Raw genomic sequence first — 6,132 nt, 5'->3', positions numbered from 1 at the left:
AGGCCCTAACTATAGAATCAAACACAAAGGACCATTCCTTCCTTAGGTTTGTTCTATTCAAGCTTTCCAGGTTGATTCTTCCACCATAGTTGATGAAGTCCATGAACTTAGCAAGCTCATATTGTGTTGGCATCTCCACTAGATTTGCAGTTGGAAGACCCAAAGCTGCATTCACATCTTGTTCATTGAACTCTATATGTTGGCCTCCAATTGTGCAAGTTATCACCAAAGATACAGATTTGTCATTCATGACAGTTTTCACCACAGTTGTTGTCCAAAACTCATGTAGAACATCCAAGTATAGGAATGGGTTAGCAGTTAAAGCTCCTGCAAGATAAGATTCAGTCAAGAATTTCACAAACCCCTTGAAACTATCAGGGGCTTGGTTAGCATCAATAAAAGCTAGGTAATTGGTTCCTTTCTCTGAAATAGTAGCTCTAACAATATTGAGTGCCATTGTTGTTTAGTGAGAGTGAATGGGTAAGAGAAATTAGTGAGAAAGAGTTCAAAATGAGAGAGAAATCAGTTTTGAATTGAAAAAGTTAGGTCACTTAGAGTTATCGAAGGCGTAAGTATATGTATCGAGATGTCTGGGTATTTATAGTAAAGATATATGACTTATCGAGAAGTCAAAAATAGACGTTTGGAGTATACTTATCGAGAAGTCATTTTGAAGGTGAATTACATATCGAGAAGTCATTTTAATTTACTCTTTCTGAGAACTAAAAATTAACTTATCAAGATGTCAAATAAATACCCAGTTTGTACAAAATGGACTGAATTGTTTCCAATTTTTATTTGAATAAATCAGAATAATTTTGTCAAAAGTATTTTATCAAAATAATTTATTGGATTAAATTATTTCAGTTCTGAGTTATCTGTAAGTCTAATAAATATGCTTTTAGAGAACTCTGTGAGTTAACACTATTAGAGAACTCTACAATGACTTATCGATAAGTCATAATAAAGCTTATCGAGAATTCACTCGAGAAGTCCATAATTGACTTGTCGATAACTCACTCGAGAAGTCTTAAAATGACTTGTCGATAAGTCAATTAGGTTTATCGAGAACTCAGTTCTCTATATATACTTTTGATCACTTTGATTTTATCTTGTGTTTATTTTAAATATTGACACTACTAGAAATAGTGCCTACGACATCACCCCTTTAACATCGGTTAGAAATGTCACCGCGGTCACTTCAAAACCGATGTTAAAGGGATTGTAAAACATCACTATCATAACTAGCCGATGTCTATACTCATTTTTAAAAAAAAATAAAAAAGGCCTGCTTCTTTCTTTCCCTCGTTAATACACCAAAAAATCCGCCCGTAACCAAATTTTTATTCCATGTTCCCGCCTAACCAAAAACGTTTCCCCCTCTCATTCTCTCTTCTCTCTTCTTTCTCACTCACAGCCCCTCTTCTCTCTTCTCTCTTCTCACTTCTCTCTCACTCACAACCTCTCTTCTCTCTTCTCTCTCACTCTCTCGTCTCTCTTCTCTCTCACTCTCATCTCTCTCATCTGTCACCGTCTCTCTTCTCACTCACTCTCTCCAAACCTAAAACCCCTATTTGTACAAACCTATTTATATGAATCAAACTCGATTAATTCATAAATCGAGCTGGATTGTTGTTGAATAGCCTTGAAAGAAGTTTGGTCTACTTGATTAAAGTTTGGTCTCCTCGATTGATTACTATTTATTGAAGTTGGGTTTGCTCGATTAGGTATATTGCTCCTTGTTCTTGTTAAATTTTAGGAACTGTTTTTATTTTTGAAGTATAATTGCAGCAAATGTTTAATCGTGTAAACATGTGTATATATTAAACGAAACATTTAATATATGTGTATGTTTGTTTTGGGCTTGTAAACATGAAGTATGATTGTCTTTAAGGCCAGTCTGGGTATGTTTATATATGTGTGTATATTTGTTTTGGGTTCTTGATTACTTGTTACTATAGAATTACTTCAATTATATGTATAGGAGTGTAGATTAGAGAGTACAGTTGTTGGCTTTGGCATGTGTTTGCATTCAATTTCAGTGTGTAACTGATCCTAAGGTTCGTTTCAGAAATTGTCCCCTTATTTTTAAAGAATTCAGTGTATATAACATATTTGATCTATTATGTAATAGGAATCAGGAAGAGATGCATTAAATATCATTTTTGAAAAATCTTTATGATTTTGAGCTATAGTACGTTGTCAGGGGCATTACTTAATAGTATAAGCTCTATGACTTTTCAAAGGTTCGTCTAAAACGTGAATTCTTGGATGTGAAGGCATTGCAGTGCCACTTAGGACAGGATGTAAGGTAGGACTCAGATTGTCAGATATCTATTGAAACTATATCTGATTTTGAGCAGTTATAGGTTACTTTTAAAATTTGTATGTTTTATGAATGTATATGTCTATTACTTACAGCTTTTGACTGGAGAAGAATGGTATAGTCAAAAAGCATCACGTGCTATTAATCAGGAAGTTGCATATCTTCAGTTAGAACATCATTTACTTAATGGTGCAATAAGATGTCTAGTTTTATTGGGTTTAAGGCTTCATCGCTGAATAAGAACTGATATTTATATTGTTTAGTGTCGGAGTTAGCTTACCATACGATGTTCTACTAAATGATTAAATTATACATAAACAATTTTCATATATAATCCGTCATTATCGTTTTTCTTGCTGTAAGTAATTGAATATAGACATTGTTGCTTACATTTTAACGCCTATTGGTGCTAAGTGGTTTTTTTGCACTTATTCTGGGTGGGTACTTGATCCTAAATAACTTTAACATACTTTTTTCATCTCATCATTTTACCATGCGTCATAAGCAGGTTCACACATTCAAATCGTCAGTCCCAAATATCAGTCTGGATACAACCTCATATCAAGGTTTAGATTTGGATTTTACTCTATGATATGTGCAACAAAGCCTCCGCTCATGTGTGTCTTTATCTGTGCAGTGTTATTCCAATTTTGGAGATGTAGTTTTCACATTGACTCGGTTTTTCCGAGATGTCACTGTTGAAGCTAACACTAATAAGTAATAAAATGATGGCTGACTTGCGGTAGATATATTTAAAGGCTATTGGCCAGAACGGGATAATATTAATGTTTATGCATATTGGGAGGTTTGCAAAGAATAATTTGAATTTGTCTTTATATTTTACTTTATTTATATGGGGAGGGGATATTAAGCAGGCCAGAAGATGAGGAAGACTTACGCTAATCTGCTTCAGTACTAACTACAATTACCCTTCACTCTCTCTAATTTCTGCAAACCCCTGGTCTAATTATATTTTCTGCAGTGTGCTATGTCTCTTGTACACTGAATTAAAATTTTAAAGGCAGGGGTAGTTGGTGAACAATCATAGCCTCCGTCTTTAGGACTGAAAATCCATTCCCTGTTACATAGATGACCCATTTTGTATGTAAAATTTGAAGTCATGAACATAACTACGAATACATCAGTCATTAAAATTGGATTTTCTGACTTGTTTCTTAATTATAACCAGGCATCAGTATCGACAGGATATATCTATTTCACCCCTTACTTTTAGATATCCTATAAGCTATAACCAATGGTTAAACAACTTGACTTCAGACCAGTGAACAACGAGGAGCTGCAAATGGAATTTCTATGTTAGCCTTGTCTCTTTTTAAGGCACTTGGTCCAGCTTGTGGGGGATGAGTGTAAGCTTTCTTTAAAACTTGACTTCCAATACAAAAGTTTGTGTTTCTCTCAGTGTTTAAATCATTTTCTAGGTTGACATGACTTCTTAAACTTTGACACAACATTAAAGATTCTGTGATACTAATAATGCCAGACTTTTGTAGATTTCATTCTGTATATCTGTAAAAAAAATCCATACACTTAGCTTAAGGTCTTCTACACTACATGTATAAAGATATTGCTTTTGATGTATTCATGCATTTTTTATACTTCTTCGATTTCACACAGCTTTTCTTGGGCACAAAAGCGGCGGAACCCTCATTTTCTTCCAGGTATACATTGTTTATTAGAATTAGAGGCAGCTATAATGCTTAGTTAGATGACTTTTAAGATATCTCAGCTAGACAATCATTTCATTTATGAAAGAAATAATTACCCATCTAATGATATGCTCTATTCTGCTAACAATACATCATACATGCTTGTAATGTTGGGTCTTTTTGTCAGTTTGAAGGTTCTACTTCAAGTTTCTGTTGGGATAAAATATATAGAAGAATAAGAAAGATGCATTCCCGTGGAAATAATGCCTCAAAAGTAGATGGTGTATCGAAAAGTATTATTAGATCTGGTCCAACGATATTTGGCTTCTCTCATCCAGAAATCTTGAAAATTATGCAGGTATGTTAAAAATCTACTATTATTTTGATGTTATCTGTTATATGCTCCTTTCTCTTATGCAATTCAGAAAGCAACATGTTCTATACCTCAAAGTTGTAAGTTCTTGTTACGCGCTCATTAAAAATCTGAAGGTTGAAATGTTGGTTTAGTATTATGTTATGAGCTCGTCCAAACCTGTATGTAGCTTAACATCCTCTAACTTCCTAAACAAGAGACTTAATAATATGTATTGCAAATAACTTGTTGTAATGTTTGATTTTGCAGCTTAATATGATTTTTCTTGAAACTCTAAGATTATACCCAGCAGGAGTTGTACTTGGGCGATCTATTCTGAAATAAACACGTAACTGCCTTCTTTGATATCACACAGATGATTTTTTGGTTGAAGGAAGCCGAGTTGTTTTTGCTGGTGCTATATAATATTACTTCATTCATTCCTTGGTACCAAGTGGAAGATCAACATAGTTGTCTACCCGATTATCTGTAGGACTCTTCAGAGGCTTTTTCCTGGGCTCGAGCAAAATGATTAGATTATATATCCGAGGCTGATGTTTCGAATAATGGTTGTCTTTCAATATAAATGATTCTGAATATGGCTTGCTATATATTAAATTGCTATATATATTAAAAACACATCACCTGCTTAAACTAAAAATAATGTCTAAACTAACAAACAAATCGAATTACAGGAATGAAAACGATGTCTAAAATGTTAAAATACATCGCTTTGTGCAAGTATATAAAAAGAAAACTGATGTCTTCTAGAACAATGTACATTGGTTTAACTTAGGCAGTCGATGTTAAAGTGGAAGTTTCACATCGCTTCCTCAAGTGAAATTGATGTTATAAGTTATGTTTAACGTAAGTTGAGTAAATAAACTGATGTAAAATACAGAGTAAGATTTCAGTTTTTTTAAGAATCTGATGTTTATCAGTTAAAAATTCTTTCCTGTTATATGTTTATAGTGCTTTTTAACCTCCTAAATATAATTTTTCACAATCAAGTTTTAACATGTTATTAAAAAAAAGGTCAATTACACATCCGTTTGCTAAAAAAAACTGATATCTATGTACATCTTTAACATCGGCTAAAAACCGATGTTAAATACCCCAACCTTTCTCTACACATGCGAAGACATCGGTTTGAAAAAAAAAGACATCGGTTTATAACCGATGTCTAAGGGCATTTTTCTAGTAGTGTGAAGATGTAAATTAACATTTTGACAGTTTTCTTAGAATTGAAAAATTCCAAGCCGAATTTTTATTTTTGAAAAATAAATATGCAGAGATATCTGAAATATTTATAATTCATATTTCAGTTAATTTCTAATAGAATCAAATTAATTTTGATTTATTGGAGATTAATCTGTTGCAACACATTAGCAGAGTTCTTGCCTTAGGATGATGAATTTAACATTCCAATTTTACCTACGAGTCTAGTGAAAGTTGCTTCATCCAAAGGTTTAGTAAAAATGTCAGCTAGTTGTTTTTCTAGTTGGAACAAAAATGAGCTCAATGGTACCATTTGCAGCATGTTCTCTAATAAAATGGTACCTTACATCAATGTTCTTTGTCCTAGAATGATTAACTGGATTACCCACAATAGATATAACATTAGTATTGTCATACATAATTGGAATTTATGTAACACTAGGCCATAGTCCATTAGCAAATTTCTAATCCAAAGTACTTGAGCACAACAACTTCCAGCAGCTATGTATTATTCTTTAACTGTGGAAGTTGACACAAATTGTTGTTTCTTGCTATGCCAGGGTACAAGT

At 33.2% G+C, this 6,132-nt stretch overlaps 1 long non-coding RNA gene across 6 annotated transcripts; it reads left to right on the top strand.

Moving 5' to 3' along the window:
* Positions 1–1,363: 1,363 nt before the first annotated feature.
* On the top strand, positions 1,364–4,944 carry LOC141720449 (uncharacterized). 6 transcript variants are annotated; one of them, XR_012574374.1, is made up of 6 exons: positions 1,364–1,727; positions 2,835–2,892; positions 3,516–3,693; positions 3,962–4,005; positions 4,181–4,351; positions 4,616–4,944. It is a non-coding gene; the product is annotated as an uncharacterized LOC141720449 (long non-coding RNA). The 6 variants fall into 6 exon arrangements; XR_012574372.1 differs by having other exon boundaries at positions 2,964–3,693; XR_012574369.1 differs by lacking the exon at positions 2,835–2,892.
* Positions 4,945–6,132: the final 1,188 nt, after the last annotated feature.

This window comes from Apium graveolens, chromosome 4 (assembly GCF_009905375.1).
Source record: "Apium graveolens cultivar Ventura chromosome 4, ASM990537v1, whole genome shotgun sequence".
Classification (NCBI taxonomy): domain Eukaryota; kingdom Viridiplantae; phylum Streptophyta; class Magnoliopsida; order Apiales; family Apiaceae; genus Apium; species Apium graveolens.
Note: the sequence above shows the minus strand (reverse complement) of the source record. Positions and strands in the feature narration are given on the sequence as shown.